This window comes from Amblyomma maculatum, unplaced genomic scaffold, assembly GCF_055883805.1.
Source record: "Amblyomma maculatum isolate TAMU_Amacu unplaced genomic scaffold, ASM5588380v1 scaffold_29, whole genome shotgun sequence".
Lineage (NCBI taxonomy): Eukaryota > Metazoa > Arthropoda > Arachnida > Ixodida > Ixodidae > Amblyomma > Amblyomma maculatum.
The window spans coordinates 491,164-513,261 of record NW_028146754.1 but is presented as its reverse complement, the minus strand read 5'-3'; the positions used below and the strand labels follow the sequence as shown (position 1 = coordinate 513,261).

The window sequence follows — 22,098 nt, the reverse complement described above, 5'->3', positions numbered from 1 at the left end:
TGGCACTGTACCATGTTACAGACTGGAGTAGCGATGTGCCCAGAAATGAAAGTAGCATCCATGCAGTGCAGACCTTGAATGGCTGGAAAGTACAGCTTCCAGCATGAACCATGCCTGCAGTCTTTGTTACACAAAGATTCAGCTATGAAGCTTGGGAGACGGACTCCATCAGATGCCAAGTTTTAACACCTGCATGAAGATGTATGGTAAAATTGGTGCATTTTTTGCCTTTATGTCAGATGAAATAAAACTAAACAAGGCAATAGCTGCACCTAAAGGTATATTTCATATGGCAATAAAGTTTTTCTAGTCCTGCAGCAATATCTATGGCAGAGAGACAACGTGCTGGGTCGATAAAGAAAACCTCAAGCAAGATGGTTAAAAGCATTAGTACTGGCTCCCTACAAGGAAATTCAAATTTTACAGAGGTTATTACGAGACATTTTCAGGCTGCTGCGTGGCGTACTACTAATGTGCCGCATGGCCTTAAACTTGTTTCCCCGCATTAAACTCTGAACTGCGAATTTTTTCTTTTGTATCCCTGTATGTGCCAGAGCACCGAACGAAGGTTGAGAGGAAGCCTAAGTTTGCAAGTCGAGCCACAGTTCTATAAAAAGGACTTGTCTTCATTTGGGCAGCTAGATGAAGACAAATCCACTTGTCGAAACGTTGGCTTGGGTTAAGATCTGAGGCTCCCCTTCTACACCTGTTCAGTGATCTTTTAAACTGTGCAGCCACCCTGTATGTGCCAGGCATTTGTCGAGACCTTACCGCAGTTGCTTAAGTAGTTTTCTACGCTCTAAACGCCACTTTCTTGAGATTAGCAAAATCTAATAGTTTGTTAACTGGAACCAGCACACTACACTAATGTTAGTTTGGCACAGTCTTAAAATAAATTAATCTCCAAAGGTGAATGCATAATTAAATTTTGTGCTATTTGGTTCAGGCCTTTGTCATAATCCTTTTTCTCACCTACCGTTAATTTCTACGTATAATGCCTCGTGTAAACCTGCCCATAGCCCAGAATTCCATGTTTCAGTGTTTGCAAATAAATATATACGTAGTGTAGCAACAAATCATTAACACGAGAGTGCACCCGTCAGTTTATAGTACACAGCCACGTGCCAATGCTAAGGTGCATACTATGAATGAAATTACTACGATTATTAGGATAATTTTTCCAATTATAAACATACGAATTCTGAAATATGTTAGCAGTAAATAAAACACAAATTTCTGGTAACCGCGGTTACCAAGTGCCAGCTGGTGCCAGCTGCAGTTGTATTAAAAACCTACCGCTTCCATAAAATCATTGCGGAGGTAGCCGACTCACCATTCTTTCAAAATAAAGAAAATGAGTTCACGTCCTGACAAGATATTTCGTCCTCACCTTATATCGAATCGAATTTAGCACGCTGCTTCTCAGTACGAGCCCTCACAAGCCGCCGAGTTGTACGCGTTTGGGGTTTATCGTCAACGCGGTGTTCAGAATCGCTCACGGGGGGTCTCTCAAGAAGCGCGTAGCAACAACTCATGTTCCTGCATAAATAGATACGCGCTGTAAACTAGCTGTGGCCCTCTCCGTTTTTATTCTTCATACGCTGTCAAAATCAATCCCTGCTCATTCAATGTAGCCCACAACGGTCGCTCGAGAAATTGCACGTGCATTTCACTCCGCGACGCGCGATCCAAAGTCTGTAATTTCCACATTTGTACAATGCGCTGTGTCAGATTCGCTTTTTCATTATTGCGTCCAGTGCCCTAGAGCCCAGCAAGAATGGAATGCGAGCGGAAAATCAAACCAACGGGCAAAATACTCACCGGCTTTGCTAGTGATGACAGCACCGCGCTCGTCCTCGTTACTTTGCTCCGAAGACGCTGGACGTGCGCCCGGGAAAAGCGGCCATCTTCAGATTCAACCGTACAAGTACATCATACAAGCATACAAGCTTACGAGCAGTGCATTTGCAAACAGCAAAGCTGCGTACACAGAGAGTATCGCGGCTGCCGCGGCCGTTGCGCCCACCTACGTCGCAAGCCCATTTTTCGACCACATTTTTCGTGACCGGTTCGCCATGTGGCCGTTAAGTGTCTCTTACTCACTCATCTTTTTTTATTTATTAACTTCTCCAATGGCTTACTATTTATAATATTACGCCTTTTTAACACTACTAAATATTTTAACATTATTTAAAAGCTAATTGGTTCAAAATTAGAAACAATTACTATTTTTCACTGTTTTTTTTATTTTAGTGTATGGTATGCAGCGCTAACTGACAGCGGTAAAATTATGAACTAAACTGCAAGCTAGAGACGGCGCGCTTTGAGAGGGATAATCTTGTTACGGTGGGTTTGGCAATCCCCGGTCAGCTGATTTTTGATCGCACCCGTATAAAATGTGTAAACGTTTGTGATACTCTGAGTGCAACGTCGCAAGTGACAACTGAAGCAACCTGCATTGCCGTCTGAACACCAAGAAGCTTCATGGCGTGTGACAAGCTCTGTACGTGCGCGTGTGCATGTCGTGTCAAATGAGGCTATGGTCGTGTACGATCAGCCTCAAGCATGCCACGCGAGAAGCATCTGTGTTTGTAGATAATCCGTGTTTCAGCGCGCGAGCGCACGTTTCGTACGATCGGCCACAAGCGTGCCATTCATTAATAAGCAGATGCGAGGAACCCCCGTGTTTGTAAATAAATAAGCCATGTTTCTACGTGCCTGTGTGCGTGTCGTGTACGATGGGCCAAGTGCGTCACTCATCCATAAAACGAAGCGAGAAACGCCTGTGTTTGTAGATTGGCACGCAGCAATTGTATGTGAGGAGGGCACAGTGAAGCGGAAACAGCCATTTCGAAGCTTTCCTCGAGTGGCTGTCTCGTCTGGAAGAAAGTGCATGAAGCTGTGTTCGGAATTTGGGCTTGGAGCGGCGAAGATCGCACCTACTGTTTAGAAAAAAAAATTAAAAAAAAAACCCATTGGTACGTTTGAAATTTTGTATTCGCTGCCGGGATGCAGTGTACGTAATTATTTATAGCTACATATCTTATTGAAGTAGAATTACTTCACGGAAGTAGTTACTTGAAAGCGGAAGAAAAAAAAAAGTTCAGCATCAAAACGATTCCTTTGTAGCTTCATTGGTTTGTAATGTTCGTGTATTCAACTCTGTGCCCAGGGCAACAGCAGCAAGTGTGCATGGTGGGCAATGAAGATCAAAACTGCTGACCGTTTAGGCCACACTTGTGTGGATTCAAGTTGGAAATTGAGCCTTAAGCGCTTACTAAAATCTGAAACATTGTGAAAGCTGTTTTGCATGGTTGCAATCATACTTGACAAGTCTGGCAATCCACTACCTGCCTGCTGGCAGCTTTGGGAAAAAAAAAAAAAACTGCAGTGCATCGTGAGAGTATCATTGGAAAACTAAGTTATGCCAAACAACTGACAGCTGCTAATAGTATTAACCACTTGTAGTTACACAAGCTTACCGATTTCACGATGTTTGCAAAAGTGGAGCTATCCATTAACTTGCGATGCAGGATGAATAAGCAAGGACTTGGTTAATAATGCAAGAAGAAATTTCAAAACTGTAGTGTGCCATTAGTTCATTCATTGATCTTATGCTTTCTTACACAATTCCCACTTGCACTGTTTCTCCTATTCCTTGAAGTTCAGTTTAGAAAAAAATTGTCAGCTTGTTACCACAAGTATGTCATTAGGTTGGCTTGACCTTCATAATAACACATTAATGTCTGCTTTTAAATTACCTCGTAATTCTGCTATACAGGTAGATGATGCCTCTAGGGTGTTGAAATCACAAATCTGTGCCCCTAACTTGAAATATGGCCTGATCAAACTCAATCATTTCACATGCCGGTTGACCCTTTTCTTTGCTTCACAGTCACTATATAATTATTATAATTACTATATTATTAGGACGCTATATTATTTGCATAGTCGTGCTGTTCGCACTATACCGAGGCAAGAGCAGAAAGTCTACTTCATAGAAGTGAACTGTGGGGCTGCAATTATGCTAACCTTAATGTAAAGGACAGGACAACAAAAATATAATGAACACAGGTTGCCAAGCTCACCTTTGTTTTTTAACCTCCTTGGCTCTATATCATTACTATGGTCAGTGATGTGCGCAGTATAAAGTGAAAGTTTGTACAATTCCCAGATACAAGGCATGATTGCAGGGTTTCGAACAGAAATGAGAGTTCCTCTTTGCTACGCTTAGCTCTCTCTGTATTCAGAAAATAACTTGACTGCATTGTTTGTTGTCTTTTCGACAGAGGCACTATTGATTGCAATTCAAGTTATCCAGCGAGATTGTTTGATTAGCTTTTAGGCACATATTTTAATTCAGCATATGGCTGCATTCTCACTCTTAATCTGTTTAGATTATAGATGAGAACGAGTCGGTGGCGGAGGGCTATATGGGTGCTGTAATGCTTACAACAAACGTCGAGTACAACCGCATGCATCTGCCTTTTGTCCTGTGCCTTATCTTGGTACGGTGAAATGCAGGAAATGTAATTCACCACAAGTTATAAAGCACTATTAGTTATTTCTGATGGAATTCTTGAGACAGTATTTTCTCGATAGTTGGTCATCATCTTGTGAAGCAAAAAAAAAAAACAGGCCATAGCACAATTTTTGAGCTTGGCTGTGCTCAATTTGTCTTTCTGTTCTTTTCTGTGTCCTGTTTTTTAGCTCTGCTTCTTATGATGGTGCATAGTTATTTCATTATACTTAGAATTATCACATTTTTTAATATATTTATTGACCTGGTGTTGATCTGCTAATTGTCATTTTTTGCAAAAAAGCACTTGGGTTCTATGCAGTTTAGAGGGCTTAGGTAATGCATTACAGATTTGTTGAATCAATATTTTAATGTTCAGCTGCAGCCATGATGAAACCTTTGATCCAAACAGCCAGAACACATCTGGCTGATTGTTAGCATAATGCATAGCACATATGACATCGATGTATATGAAAGCTTTACAAGTGTGAAAGTATTTCAGGTTCCTCCTTTCCAAGTTGCATTTTGCCTTCATGGTTAGTCTTTTTCTTGTAGACATTTTATTTTTTCAGTAACTCTTAGAGAGCTGACAGTAGTCGTAAAACATCAATGAAGGAACAGAAATGAGTTCTGCTATTTCCTTAAATTGACATCATTTCATTAGGTAATGTCAGTGGAGCTCTGGAATGAAGACCCCACTCATAGGCTGAAGCAACTCCTTGTGTTTTTCCACCTCCTCCTTATAGCTGCGTTTATTTTTGATGTTCAGGAAACTGTGACATGGTCGCTTATCATACTTGTTCTGATAACATTGCTTAGGACACTTATATATGGGTAAGCAAAGATGTTCCAGCAATAAAATTTTGTATGGGATGAGTTCTTCAGTACCTCCAAGAATTTCTTTGCATGATTTTCATTAGTGTAGTGGCCATGATGCATCCACTTTTCACCAGTCATACTTAATCAGACAGTTTTGAGTTAGCTTACAAACACTACTTTCTATTTGTTTTGTATCTGTCAAGTGTTAAATTGCAGACAAAGCAAAATTAGATGTGTGCATCTCTTACTTTTCAAAATTATTGATCAACTTGTATAATTATAAACTGGCGAAAACTATACAGTGTGCCCCAAGGATAAATTGCTGTGGTAAGCTTCTCACCATGAGCATCAGCATTTATTGTAGTCTGAATAGTATAAGATTGAAAACGCATTTGTTTTCCTCAATGTCTTCATATATACCTTGTGAACATGAAAATAGCGTTCAGCATTTTATGCTGCCTGCCATAATGCTTACTGAATAAACCATATTTCAACCTCTAATGCTCGTTGCCAACTCTACAAGAAAACAAACTTTCAAAAGTGATTCTGGCTTACATATTTTCAGCGGCCTAGCATTCTTTGAGAAATACTTGTTTCTGACGACAACCATCCTCACTAAGCCCTATGACATCCCATTTCATACCCTCTAGTTCCTCTAACAGCACTGCTAAACTAGCATCACTAGCTAGGGTTCTAGCTTTAAACGTTGCCAGGGTCAGTTTCCAATGGCGGCCTGTCCAGTAGTATTGCATCGTACCTGTACTCACCTATGGGGCTGAAACGTGGAGGCTAACCAAGAGGGTTCTACTTAAGTTGAGGACAACTCAGAGGGCTATGGAACGAAAAATGGTAAGGGTAACATTAAGAAATAGGAAGCGTGCAGAGTGGGTCAGAAAAATAACTCAAGTTACTGACATTCTAGTAGAAATTAAGAAGAAATGGGCATGGGCAGGACATGTAGTGCGAAGAGAGGATAACCGATGGTCACTCAGGGTAACAAACTAGATTCCAAGGGTAGGAAAGTGTAGCAGGGGGCAGCAGAAAGTTAGGTGGGCGGGGGAGGTTAAGAAGTTCGCAGGGGTCAAGTGGATACAGCTAGCACAGAACCGGGTTAATTAGAGAAATATGGAAGAGACCTTCGCCCTGCAGTGGGTATAGTCAGGCTGATAATGATGACGATGATAATTATTCCTGTTCTGAAAACCCGAAACATATTTTTCTTTTTAACTATACTCGTATGCATACCTCTTTTAAAGCGGGTAAGTAGAACTACATGCTACAGTGTCATTGCCTTGTTTGAAGACAGCATAAAGCTGCTTTGAACAATGCTGTTACTGTTTACATACTCAGCATATGGCTTGGTGGACTTTTTTTGCTTTCATATTCCATATGCCAACCATTATTTATTTTGGGGATATTACACTGGGCGTTACGAAGTTTCTTGGGACAGGCTTATTTCCTTACTTTTTCTTTTATCAGCTCATATGGCACATGCATCAGCAATCTCGTTGCAGCTAATCCCAAAATGAATCCTATGGCTACAAAAGATTTTATGTGGCTGTTGCATCATTTAAAATGTCCCTATGGAAAGTGTTACAGGGTTTTGCTTGAATGTAGTGCTCAAATTAAGTGCACTCTCAGAGAGCCTCTGTATGAATTGTACTGTTTTTGAGACTTCTGATGAGGGTCAGCATAACATTCACAAGGAGAAAGAGAACGGCAGTACATGCAGTGTTGTTTTCCCTAATTCCATATTATGTGCCACTTCCACTTATATGCAGCTAGCTCAAGCATATGGAGCTTGTTTCACGGTGTGGAAACGCCACTACAGCACATACCTTTGATCCTCTGCACTTGGAGCTATTGCTAAGGCCCGCGATTCTGCACCTTGTGCCATAGTGTATATATCTTTATTGTTCCTCTTTTCTCCCTATCGCTCACCTCTTTGATTTCGTCTTCTGCTTCCTCACTACCCATTTATTTCTGCCGTCCCAATTCAGGTGCTTCAGATATCAGATAGCAGATACCGGGGCTGACAAACACCTTTTCCTTCTTTTCGGATATATAATAAACTAATTACATACTACTGCTACTGCACATATGCTAGAAAATTGCTTTTCCAGCCGTAATAGGTACCTCTGACAAAATTTGCATTGCATTCATTTTCATAGCAGAGGCTGACTACTGTTCTCCCTGGAAGCGAATGTCATGTCTGTATACATGAGCAAGGCGCAAGCTGAGTAGCTGGGCTTTCATTTTTCTTTCGATCGCGATGCCCCAGTTTTCTCGTCGCGGCGCTATCATTTCCTAGCACAATCGAGCGCAGACCCCTTGATTTGTGCCAAATGCGCATAAGCACCACCACATCGCGGTGCTGCAGCGCTTGCGAGATGCGAAATTGCGTGGAATTTGTGCAACGCGTACACATGAAACCTGCGGCAACGGCTGCGTGAGCGAAGGCTCTTCGGCTTACTTTCACCCGAGCTGTATTAAACTCTATATAAGAGATTTTTGCGAGAAAACAAAGCTGTGTGCTGGGGCTTCGCCATGTTTTCCCCAGTTTACAAGCGAAGCTTACCTGAAACGGATATTTCATGTTTCTGACTTTCCACGGCCGTGTAGCTTCGCTCACAGCGTGCATAGACATCGCGGCGGCGGCATACGGCATACGTTGACTTAGCTATGACGTATAATCTTTTATAAATGAAGTTATTTGTTCTCTTTGAAGATAAAAACGTCTTCCGAGGCCAGTCCTCGCGGATGAACGGTCGTTGAATGCGGGCGGCGCGTGATTATACAAGCACGCTGTACACGGCGATGTGCGAATCGTAGGCACTGCCGCTGTCGTTTGCGTGGCTGCACACCCGCCACGCACAACCGGCCAATGCAGACATCAACCTGCTTAGTTTGTGGGAAGGCAGATGAGGCGTGAAAAACCAGTGAGCTCCTCGTCGCGATCGCGGCTTCCGATGTAGCATCCGATGTACATTCGAATATAGCCTGCACGCTCGCTTGCAGGGAATAAGGCGAGCAGCATAACTGGTATATTTGTCGAATGTACGTGGCTTTAGGACATTCTACTACGTGCACTTTAATGGTCAAGAATCGACTCGATACGTCGGACATATCTATATACTTCGTTCTACCACACCGCCATATGGTGCGCTATGCACGAGATGAGCCAGCCAAGTTGGCCGCCATTCTTCATTACCGCCCACCTTGACCACCTTGACACCAAGACTGCCCCACGATGGCCCCACCGTAGGGAACCATAACCACCGTATCCACCACAGAAGCAAGATCACGCACCATGCACACCTTTTGCTACCATCACCAGCATGGCGCCACGAATTCAGTCGGGTTTTTGGTGGTTAGGGTGGAAAATGGTGGCCATGGTTATTTTTCGGTGGTCATGATGTGGGCAGTATGGTGGTCGAGATTGACCACCATAAAGCATGCCCATCATGGACACGAAAAAAACACCATGGCCACCATTTTTCCACTCTAAATACCATAAACCCACCACAAAACGATGGTGGTTTTATGGTAATCTACGGTGGGATTTTCGATAGGGTGGCTACCGCCGCACTACGCTGAAGGCTCGAAACCTAGAGTAGTATTTCTTTCGCAATAAAAAGAGCAAAAGAACGTAACAGCAGCAAAACAACCATTATACAAAAATGACAAATAACGTACGGAGGTGAGAGGCAGCCGTACAAAACACAAAACATAAGAAAAAAGGGGGACTCAGGTAGAATAGTAAACAGGACAGTCACCAACAAAGAAATAAAAAATCCGGTGAACAATAGAGAATAGCAGTCTCCTGTGGCATTGTAATCATTGGTCCATAAATCCACAAAGAAAAGACAATAAATTAAGGAGCAGAATAATAAAAGAATAGACAAAGTGCTGTCACCAGAGACAAGAGGGAGGGGGTGAGAAAGAGCTGTAAAACTTAGATAAACAAAAAAGAAAAAAAAACTATTAAATCTAGTCTGATGCGAAAGACGTGCGTCACTAAACCAGATTATATTAACCGCAAAATGCTAGGTAAGAGAAACAATGGAGGGAAATAGATAAAAAAAACTCCTGCACCACTGTGCAGCAGCACTGTGTAGCAGGTGCAGTGGTGGCGTAGCGGTAGAACGTCTGCCTCGCATGCAAGAGCACCGGAGTTCAAATCCCGATGCCACGCAATTCTCCACCGGATCAAAAAAAAACGGATGTCGATGGAATTGCATAGACAGGTTTGGGGTGCTACCTGATGCCAGTGAACTCCTCCGGTGGGTAATATAAATGAATTCTTTAGCAATAATGAGAGGGTGGCAGGCATCTTATTAGTCTTGATAAGCGGTATAAAATGAAGGTTGTACAGGCCTATACACCCACATGTAGTTATGATGACCAGGCAGTTGAAAGCCTCTACGAAGATGTAGCATCGTCAATGCGAAAAGTAAGGACGCAGCATACTGTACTAATGGGCGACTTCAATGCTAAAGTAGGGAAAAAGTAGGCAGAATGTGACTATGGGATTTGCTTTAGGAATAGCAGGTGGGAGTTACTAGTTGAGTTTACAGAGCGCTATCACTTAACAATCATGGATACCTTCTTCAGCAAACGGAAGAACCGGAAATGGATATGTAAAAGTCCTAACGGGGAGACTAAAAATGAAATTCACTTCATACTGTGTTCAACCCCCGCCATTATGCAAGATGTAGAGGTAATCGGGAAAGTGCGACGCAGTGACCACAGGATAGTGAGGTCCCGAATTTGCCTAAATCTGAAGAAGGAACGGAACAGAATAGTAAGAAAGAAACCCATCAACGAATTACAGGTGAGGGGGAGAGCAGAAGAGTTCAGGATCTCGCTACAGAACATATTCAGCTCTAACCGAGGATGGCGACATTACCCTAGAAGGAAGGAACAATAATTTCAGAGATATCATTACGGAGCGCGCTGTAGAAGTAGGCGGTAGGATACTCAGAGAGGATATCGGTAAGCTGTCTAAGGAGATGAAAGATTTGATTACGAAACGCGAGAGTATGAAAACTTCCAATCCAACAGACCAAATAGAATCGGCCGAGATATCAAAGCTCGTCAATAAGCGCAAGGTGGCCGATATAAGCAAGTACACCATGGAGAAAATTCAGCATGCTGTAAAGTACGGGAGAAGCCTTAAAGCGGTAAAGAAGAAATTGAGCATAGGCAAAGACCAGGGCCCGCTTGCACGATAAAGTCCGAGCTAAGTCCAGACTTAAACCGTGTCTTTAGTAAGACCAGACTTCTTCAAGACCGGACTTGGTCAGGGTTTTCTTAACATGCCCATAGAGACAGTGGGTACCTATTTTTGTGGATAGCGGGTACCTATATATGGGAAACCTTGGCCCCTGCCTAGGGAATGCGTCGTGGAACTGAGTGCACGTTCGTGGCGGTGGTGAAAAAAAATCTGGAAGGCGACGGCCCTGCAACGTCTGCGTAGTATACCCCCGTGCAAGTTCCGTGTTGATGTAATACGAGTGCCTTAGCGCATGCTGGGCTCGTCTACTATCACGAGTTTGCTTGCCCAAATTTCGAGAGAGTGGTTGGACCAAGAGTTTGTAATAATCCTGTTTCGGTAGCCAAAGTGTCTCCTTTGGGGTGCATTTTTGTTGTAAGTGTAAGCGTTATAGCAGGTGGCGCTCGAATGGCGTCTGCAATGGTCGCGTGTATTAAGTCACGAGGTGAACATTATGCCCTCCTAGTGCGGACAACTTGGCATTAGAGGTGGCGACCAGGAGACCCAGTGCTTGCTTTGTGACCTTTCTAATGGTGGCATCAACGCGTTCCTCGTTTGTTTCGCGGTTCGTAGGTACGGCACGGAGTGTAGGCAGTGTAGGATCTTGATGGTTTTAAAGACATGGGCGAGCCGAAGCGCGTCCCTGCACTATATCCCACCGCGCTTGTTTGAAAATCGATGGACCATACGCCCGACCTGCAGTTTGCCTACTCGCTTGATTTTGGAACAGTAGCCTCCGGACTGGGGTTATTGTGATTTAATAAGCAAAATACCCGGAACTCGATCCTCAACCCCTCTGATGGGACCTCCTGTCAGAGAGATGTGGAGACATCCCGGCGCGAGGCCGTCCATTGGCGCGAAATACAAACAGGAACCTTCCAAAACCCATGGCTATATACCAAAATTTTCCCAAATCTTATTGCACCTAGCTGCAAACACTGCTCACAACCGACCACATTCATTCACATGGTGTGGACATGTATACAACACAACGCAGACAATACAGCTACAGTGGATGCGTGGGAGTCCCTCCTGCGTACCACCGAGCTCGCCCAACAGCGCCAGCTCATTTTGCGCGCATTGGAGGCCGCAGAGTCCCAAGGGATGCCTGCTGACCTTCTCTAAGCAGTGCAACCAGTCTTTCGGCTGGTTCCCCTACTTTGGGAGTAAATAAAGAGCTTATCATCATCATCATCGGGCTATCTTTAGGATGACTGTCATTTGTATTTACTACATCGGTAAGCACCCTTGCATAAAGGCCAATGGTGCTGTGCATAAAGAGTCAGTGCCATCTTAAATTACACCTTGTGGGTGTAATTTAGGATGGCGGGTCTTCCGTCCCGTGCATATGCGCGGCCAAAATAACCCGCAGATTCTAGGCGACATTTTCACTCAGTGCTTGCGCTTCACCCCCCCCCCCACCCCTAGCTGGGCTGCATATGTAACAACGGACGGCAAAGCAACGCGATTTGCGCGAATCACGAGGCGGCAAGTGCGAGTGATAGCGAGGATCACGTACGTGGTGCAGATTCACACCGGAAGGCAATAGCCGCGGCGACAGGTGAGTATGCATAAACGCGCGATAATCGCTATCACTCGTGCCTGCTTTCCTGGCCGTCTCATTACACTGCAGCATCACGACGCCCTGGCCAGTCACTGCGTCACAGAGGATTGCTGGCCTGGCGGAACAAACCAAACTCGCAATGCAGGGGCTGGACAAGAAAGCGATGAGCTGGCATTCATCTCTTTCTGTCGTGCATGAGCAAAAGTGAATGCCGCAAACCCAAAACTTTAAAAGGTGCTCACTTGCTCCGCAGAGCACAGTCGACGCGCTGTAGAGAGGACTGTTAGCCACTGTGCGCTGCTCATTTAACGCTACAGTGGCATGGCCTCTCAGACCCCCTCAAACGTGTCCGAAAGGCCGTGTGGTCGGAAAATGAAAAAATAGACCTTGTGGATTTGACTGCTGACCATAGGGTCGCAATTTTTGGTAAATTCAATTCAACGGTGACAAAAAAAAGCGATGTAACGCCTGGCGCGAAGTCACTAGGATATTTAATTCACAACACAGCAGGTCGCAGAGAGATGAGAGAGAGCTGCGTAAACAGTGGCAAAACCTGAAGCAGCAACTAAAGGCCACCCTTCAAGAAGGCCGCAAGAGACATCACAAGACAGGTGAGTATTACTTTTCCATTTCTCTTGTTGACCAGAACGGGTACAGAAGTGTAGTGTGTAAGAAACTTGCGTCGGTTTTGCCACGAAGTGGAAGTCCCTGAAAACCACTACCAATGAAGCGGACTTGCCCAGAAACAACAGCAGACATTCGTATTTCGAAACTCTGCATGTTTATCGGCAGTCTTCCTTCAGTATTCTCTGGTACACTAGGCGACCTATAGCAAAAGTTTGAATTTCGAAAAAAAAAGGAAATGCTTGAGGTTTGAACCCGTAAACCTAAAATGTGGCCCAATCAACCGTTCTGTAACATAAATCAATGTAGTCCACTCTTGATGAACCCCTGCCTACATTTAATACGCCGTAATCAAAATTACTGCGCCCGATTCCATTATGGTTTGGTTTGGTTTGGTTTTGTGGGCTTTAACGTCCCAAAGCGACTCAGGCTATGAGAGACGCCGTAGTGGAGGACTCCGGAAATTTCGACCACCTGGGGTTCTTTAACGTGCACTGACATCGCACAGCACACGGGCAGCTTGCTTTTCGCCTCCATCGAAAAGCGGCCGCCGAGGCCGGGATTCGATCCCGCATCCTTGGGAACAGTAGTCGAGCGCCGTAACCACTGCGCCACCCCGGCGGGGCCCGATTCCATTATAATTCATTTATTTATTTATTCATTCATTCATTCAAAAACATTAGAGGCCCTGCGAGAAGGGTGTTACAAAGGGGGGGGGGGGCACGAAGCACTTTCAGAATGCTTAGCTCAAAATCAAATGAGCAGAAAAGAGAGAAACAGAATGCGAACAGCATTGTTTGGCAATTCGCCACAGTTAAGCAGATTTTAGCGTAACCATCACCCTTATTGCAAGTTTTGCGACGAAATGTGCTTTCAGTTATTAGACAGCACACTTCAGATTAAACTGATCCGTCCTTGAGGTAACATATATCAACGTCACGCTCTTTACACCACACACATTATCAATGTTTAATGGACTAGTGCGACCGTACCACACTTCGGTTAACGTCACGCTTTATTTTAGGGTCCCGTTGTGTGGTTGCCAAGCAGCGTTGACATGCATTCGTTATGCCGCATGTAAAAGTTTCATCCTAAAACGAAAATTCCGTGAAGAAAACTTGCAGCAATCACTAATTAGAGAAAATGCCTGAGAGGAATCACGTGCTGCGCATAGCTTGCGGACAGGGGCTAAGCGGGCTGGGCCGTCACCACCGAGATTCTAACAAGACCTTTGCATCACCTTCTCTCCCATCAGCGAGCGTCGCAACAAGCGGATGAGCGATAAGGTGTCAGCCACTGAATCTGCGCGTACAGGCTAGGGTAAAGGGGCGAGATGACATCATGTGACTAGAGTCAGATCCGCGCTCGCACCTTCATTTGCTGGTACTTTATCGCCACCCGCCTGTCGTGACGTAGGCTGCTGGGGTGCGCAGGGATTGTCAAGATCTCGGTGGTGTCGGCTGGGCACCTTTCCTTTCTTCTTTTTTTCTTGTGGCGAAGACTGCAGAAACCGTTATCACCCAATGAAGTTTTTTCACTCGCAGCCTGCGCAGTAAGCGGCCGCCACGTCTTATCTCCTAGCTCCCGTGACAGCATTGTCGATAGCACCGCGCGCGCGCGTCGGAGAGCGTGACAAAGGAGTTTAGGCGCACTGCGATGATACAAGCGCCTCCGCGCAGCCGACACGAATGAATAAGCAGAATGCCGCACTTATTACATGGCCAGCAGCACTGCGCCTTCCTTCCTCGTCTGAAAGGAAGAGACCGTTCCACTAGTGGGTAATATAATACTGGAAATGCGCCTTCTTCGGCACCGAGCAGTGGAGCGAGGTGTCCTCTTTTAGCGATGAATAGCTTAGAGTGAATCCGTATAACTCGTGCTATGATCTTTCCAGTTGTGATGTATGGATGTGAGAGTTGGACTGTGAAGAAGGTTGACCGCCGAAGAATTGACGCGTTTGAATTCTGGTGCTGGCGGAGACTCTTGAGAGTTCCTTGGACTGCCAGAAGATCAAATCAGTCGATATTGTCGACCATATTAACCCTGAGTGCTCATTGGAGGGTCAAATTCTAAAGTTAAAGCTCAGCTACTTTGGTCATCGGATGAGAATAGAGGAGTCACTGGAGAAAGATTTGATGTTGGGAAAGGTTGAGGGTCACCGGAGAAGGGGTAGGCTGCGAACGCGATGGTTAGATGGCATCCTCGAGGCGCTGCAGATGAAGTTATGTGATGTTAGGAAGATAGTGAGAGACCGGAAAGCGTGACGTGATATGGTTCATAGGGTTACGAAGAGTCGGACACGACTGAACGACTGAACTGAACTGAGCTTAGAGTGCGCCGACTATCACAGGAAGTCCGGCACTTACTTTCGATAATGCGTTTCTGAGCCTAATAGCAGAGGTACAGTCGAGGTTGTATATAAACCAGGCAGCTGTTGGACGATTAGTACTATAGGTACCCATGGCAAATCTGCAAACGAGGCGGTACAGGGAAGTATCGGCTGGACATCATTCGAAGCACGAGGAGCTAAGAGTAAAATGTTTTATAAAGAACGCCAGAGGAAAATGGACAGTAAGAGGTGGGCAGCTACAGTATTTCAATAACTATCTGAAAAGCGTCGGCTCAAAATGTAGGAAACGAACTAGGAACGTAACCACTAAGTATTCAGGGCGCATGGACGGCAGAGTAAAGAACGTTAAAAAATCTCCTACAGCAACGTCTGTAGCAGATTCCACAGCCAAGGTGGCAGGAGCTGCTACAGCAACATTAGAAAAATGCACTTTCTTGGCAGGCCAGTTAGCCAATGTAGCTGTTGCTGCCAAGGATGTGCTAACGTACCAGAAAGAGGTGGTGCTCCCAGAAAAACAAGCTGGACCTCGAGGCTCGCAACTCTGAGCTAGAGGGAAAGCGTCAGCTTTTGGAGCTACAGTTGATGGAAATTGAGAAGAAGCGTAGACTTTTGGAGCTCCGAAAGCTGGAGCACGACACCGACACAGAAGCCGACACATGTAAATAATGTAAATACTATAGTTCCTATATTTTTTTTATAAATAGGTTAAACCTTATTTTCTCTGCCCACCTATTTGCTAGCAAGCAGCTGCACATTGTTTTGAAAAAAAAAAAAAAGAAATAATATTGAGTGCTGAATTTTGAACATTATATCTTGGTTGTGTAGTTTATGGGATTAAAAATACCAAAGCGGCTCAGGCTATGAGAAGCATTGGAGTGGATGGCGCAGACGTTTTGACCACATGGGGTTCTGGCATCGCGCAGCACACAGGTACCTTGCATTTTCACCGTATCAAAAAGCGGTCGTCGAGGCCAGTATTCGAACCCGCATCCTTGCGCCCAGTAGTTCGAGTGCACTATCCACGGCGCCACCTCGTAAGTGTTATTTCACTGCTGGGTACGGTGAAGATCTGTTCTTAGTTTGGCTAGTCTAATTTATGGGATTTAATGCCCCAAATCAACTCAGTCTGAGGCTGACATCTAATCCTGCATCCTTGGGCACAGTAGTCGAGTGCCCTAACCTCACCGGCAACACAGTGGTGTTATGTATATCTATTTGTACAATATTGTATTGAATAGTGAACATTATTTCACTGCAGTCTATGGTGCAGTGTTGTGTTTAAGGGTTCAATGTCCCAAAGCAACTCAGTCTATGTGAAATACTTTACTGGAGGAAGAGTAAATGCCGCTGTTGTCAACATACCCTAGCAGCATGCCCTGCATGGCAATAGCATTTGCAATATCTCTTCAAAATGAATGCAGCCTAATGCTAATGACAGCCAACTAGTCCCTGCAAAGTGTCATAGAACATGTCTTTTCAAATCAGTCTGTATCCATCAACAATTATACACCAACTGCAATACCGATTACATTGCAAGAATTTGGTCTTTGTTTTTTGCTACAATGAAATTAAAGCATGCTAGTTCCTTTACCTTCTGTATTCGCTCTGTCGCTTATCACTACTATTTTCTTGTATTCGGATCAACTTGGGCAAATTGTGCCTACACATTATTGGTGCATAGGCGAAATCAAGTAAGATCATTATCTAATTCTTTTCTCGGGAGACATGCGGTGAACTGCCATTGATTTCCTAAGAGGTCCTGACAACTCAGCAGCATTTGATTCTTTCTGCTTTACACAGTCGATGCAAAGACTCACATCTCTGGACTTGCGGCTTAGACAGTGACTAGATGAATTGCTTGCAGCAAGGGCAATTCCTGTAAAACAAATAACAAATTCAGGACATGAATCATATTGACACAAAAATGAGTAGCATTTCTGGCAATAGTGTTGCCTGCATAAACATTTGTTTGCCCACTGAACCTCAAGTCTGTGTACGCATTGCAATAGAAAAAGAAATCCACAAATGACATGAAAATGCTCCCCTGTGCAACTGTGCTGCAAATGTTTACTGGTCGCAGACATGAACCTGCTGCACTTGCATGTGACTGCAACCCCGCGGTAGAAAATTGTACGTGCTGGTATTCATTACCCTCTGCTTTCGGAAAACGAAGTGAAAATACATCATACATACATCATTCAGTAAGACATAAAAAGCAGCAGCGCAAATTCCTACTGGGTTGTATTTAGTGTTAGTGTCCCACACAAGCTTATTTTCTGATGCTTACACTGTTACAGTTTATGCTATGTGACCCACCTACGTATAATTTGAGTACATAGACTGACAGCAACATGGACATGTACCGTCTTTGCCAAAAAGTAACCAGGCTGCGTGTTCAGCTTCTCAGTCGGGTAGCAGAGGATTCGTGCCACTTCTAAAGTTATAATCTCTGCAACAGTAAAGGCAAGCTTCTGTCCTCACTTCTCAACAAATTGGGATCCTTTCGTAATTAATATTTCCTTTAGAATACAAGCGAGAAGCAAAACATGCAGCATGGTTACTTTTGGCAAAGACGGTACATGACTGAGCTAATGTTTCCCTACTTAGTGTTATAAAAATAACCCTTACGTATATGTTGCACTTAACGGGAATAGACTATATCATGAAGTTCAGGGCTCCAATTATCTAAGCATACCCAAGTAATAAATTTCAATTTATCGCAAATTCAGGTTGAAATATTGAACTCAGCAACAATTTAAAGGCATTTCACAAGTTATGCACAGTGAAGACACAGGCATCAATTCATCAGTGTAGTTATTTTTACACAATTCATGGTTTAGTTTTTTTCAATTACATTTACCGCATGTAGAGATTACATGACATAGTCACAATGTTTATTACTTTGCGCCATTGAACCTTTGTGTCCTGTGGCTAGCATGGGATTCTCACTATCCAAAGGGCTCATTTTGATTCCAAACTCTATTCACTTGTTACAAAGACTCCACATAGCTACCTTTGCAGGAATGTAGTGATAAGTTATGCACCGCTTATATTTTATCACGTGCTTCCAACCTGCCAGTCAGGTAGGCCAGGGGGATGTTCTGGATGTTGTACTTGGAGCTGCTTTCTCTCTGCTGTGGTGTCAGAACCATGTCTGAGAAATGTGATGTTAGCTAGTTTATAGCAGCATTTATAGAACTGGTTACTGATCAAGGATATAAACCTTTTCCCTTTGAACATACAGTAAAGTTGCATTATTTTGGCACCCTTTCTTTTACTAATTCAGAGAACTGCAACTAGGCACCCCATATTATTGGACAGATGCGTAAGTGTGTGGCAGTGAACTGTCTCTAATTTGGATATCCGTGAGCTCGCTCCAAGTAATTTGAACGGACAGTTGTATCAAGGTGTGGCTCGCACAACCAACAATCACTGAAGTAGACCTCCCTATACATTAAATACAATGATGGCTTCAGTTTTATAGTGCACTATTCTCTCTCTATCTATCTCTCTCTCTCTCTCTCTCTCGGTATATATATATATATATATATAGCAATTGCAGTTTCTTTTATGCTTTCCTCAAGAACACACAGTCCCACAGCTAAAGTAGTGAGCGCATATTCGCCAACCGCACCATTTGGGACACTGCTTGCCATTTAACTGTTCCTAAAGTCTTTAAGTGCTGCCGCACTGAAAAGAATGTTGTGTAATTGTAAGATACACTACCTTAATGCTTTCAGTATGCTTAAGCTGCTGACACTGCAAGCTAGATATGCTAAATTTCATTGCACTGCATGCTTCACTGCAATAATTCACGAAATGTGGGGTTAAGCATTCTATGAATATGGGATTATTTTCTGAGGAAGCACCACTGATACTGAGTTTCAGTGCAAAAGGGCTGGAAGAGGCCTTTTAAAATTTGAAGCACTTCTTCAATGTGGCCAACAGTATGCACAAAAAAGGTACTTGACAAAAAAAGAAAAACATTTTCCACATGGGTTTTATTTGTACTGCCAACGCCCATCTACTTGTGTCACATGAAATTGCTGATGTAAACATTTTTCTGCCCTTCTTTAGGGCACATCCGATAACTTTCGCCTTCGTCAAAGTATCTCCTCGAGCCATTAGGCCAAATGAACAAGTTTCATTATACACTGTTTGTAACGTCATTTTGTTGCCTTTGCATAATTATATATAAAGGTGCATTATATAATCTTTAACCCGAAATTATAGATTCTGATTCTGTGCTTCATAATGCAGAGGAAAATAACAGCATTACTACAGTGCTGCTTCTATCATCATGATATTTTTAAATTGCACACAGAAGGAAAGAGCACCTATTAAGGTTTTATACCTGCTCATTTTGTGTCTGATGCGACCCGTATCAACTTTCAGGTGAAAATTTGTCTTGCATTCCCTCGAATAATCAGTGTCTCGTACTGAGGCAAAAAAAATTGAAATTCTGTACTTTACCATGCACAACACTATCACATTTCAGCACTAAGAAAGGCTCATAAAAGAAAAAGGAAAACATAGGCATCCTTGACATTCTCTTTGCTGTGTGTTCCTTGGCGTAGACAAAACAATGTTATATTGTCTGGCTGAACAGTTGATATTATAGTCAAACCCACTTATAATAATAGCAGCTCAAATTTAAATTGACTTCTTCACGCCAACATTGTTGACAATACTCTACAGGGCATCCAACTACTTTACAAAGCTAAACGAATTTCAGCACAAGTGATATGTCCTGCAGGGAGTTAATCATTCTTAAGACTTTGTGATGTGCTTTGCTTGGCATGATTGCAGTACCTGAGTTTTTTACTGCTAGGATTTGCACACAGTAACCAAATGTAATTGTTGTACCAATAATCGATTTTTACAGCATTGTTACATGCATGTTACGTTCCCTAAAAGCCATGGTAAAGTTGACGGTGTTACGGTTGTCCGATGTTATGTGCAATGTAATGAAAAAAGTGATATTGTTATAAGTGGCTTTGTCTGTACCGATTGTTTACTTGTCAGGGATACATAATACGAACACGTATATTATATTTACTTAGGTGTGCATGCTTCCTAATAGCTTAAAAGTATCATCTGCTTTGAAATCATTCATTGCCATACACAATTACTGCCCTACAATAGGACGGGCTGGCAACCTCATTGAGATTTGCCAAGTGCACATAAACACACGCCAGGCATAGCCTTGTCTTCTAAGTTGTTTGTAAAGTAATATGAGGCCTTTAACGATTAACAAATGCAATTATCTTTTTAACTGCGTCTTGTGCACATCACGACCTCCCACCAGCAAAAGCATGCTCTAAAGGTCATTAACAAATCTTGATACATCGAGTTTCATGTAATATGTCTGTATGCACTACCGTGCGCATAGCAAGAAAATTTATAGCAACTAACACTCATGCCTTCAGAAATACACGCTGAAAAGTAGCATAAATGGCATGTTTGTGCTTTTAATAAACAAATGTCATTGAAAATCAACTGAAATGGGCCACAACAGAAAGTGAGGTTGTCCTAACGAAATCAGAAGGGCTGAAATCAAAATTACTTGTGCCATTCTGAGCAGGTAGCTTAAACTATTTTTATACTTCAGAGAACTTTTTCTTGGGCTAGTTGGTGTCTATTCATTATTTGTTAAAGGTGCCAAAACAACATGCACACACTTCTTTTCTTGTATGTGTGCGTGTTGTTTTGGTGCCTTTAACTAATAATGAATATTTTATGCCACAAGGCTTGTCCAAGCATTGCAGGCATGTTTAGCATACAGCAAGAAAAAACACACAAAACCTGGGGCTGTGAACACCAATCACATTATGGTAGTCCGGGATGGTGCTTTCGTGTGCATGTACCAAGTCACATAGTTTAACATCTCATTCTGTTAGCATACACTTCTTTGACAAAATGATAAGGCTTTGGTGATAAGAATAGAAATATTACATGTTAAACAATTTAGCTGCACAGATCATAAAATATCTCTTGCAGTTATTAAAATAACCTATTCTCAAATTAAAAACATAACTGTTTTCTGTCACATGTGGTACTTTTCCAAATCGAATCGATTCTTGGTATTAGGTTTGGTTTATTAACACTTCTTTTTGGGCGAGCTGGTTCATTTTGACTACAGTCTTCAGACAGTTGGCACAAGGCTCATTAAGCACATAAGAAATTAACCATTTACCCAGTCGTGCGACCCAGCGAAAACTTTAAAATCTGTGACTAGTACAGGCATGCTTTAGTTCATGTAATAGTACTTACAGCAGGAGAAAACTTGGCGCATCAGGGAATTTGCGAACCGCAAATCCATCACCCCGGAGAAGACACTCGTGTCCGGGCACTTCAGCTGGCAGTTCTGTGTAGTCGTCTATGCTGCTCGAGTATTGTTGGGCCACATTGTGGTACACGCAGTATGCGACTATGTTGGTGCACACACGGTCCGGTGCCATGCGGTGCTCAGCATGCAGACAATGGAAGCCGCGTTTGAGCTGTCCTATTGTCCTGCAAAACACAACAAGTTAAGTGAGCTCTCCACTGCCACTATAGCATCATTGACGGGCACAATGCAAGTTGTTGCAACCAAAGTGAATGCAAATAATGTGCAAGAATGAAGATTTCCACTCCGCCATGATGTGTTTCACATAATTGTATATCTGCAGTATGCAAACCTGCGGTTTGTGGAACTGACTGCTTTGTAGTCTTATTTATGCTGTGAGCATTTGTCCTTCCAACATCGCACATTAAACAATATCGAAACATATCAGCTGTAATGGCACTAAAAGGAAATATTTTGTTGCGAAATCAACACTCCGCCAGCCAAAGTGAGTCCTAGTGTGGCAGCAGCTACACCGTGAAGCGGCAAAGCTACGGTCTCCTCATAAAAAATCAGCCAGTCATGACATTTGGATTCATTTTACCCCTATGCCAAGGGAAGG

The 22,098-nt window shown here is 43.3% G+C and overlaps 1 pseudogene; it reads left to right on the top strand.

The window, feature by feature from the left end:
* The window catches only part of LOC146170883 (uncharacterized), a 574,420-nt pseudogene that overhangs the window by 361,073 nt on the left and 191,249 nt on the right, over positions 1-22,098 (top strand).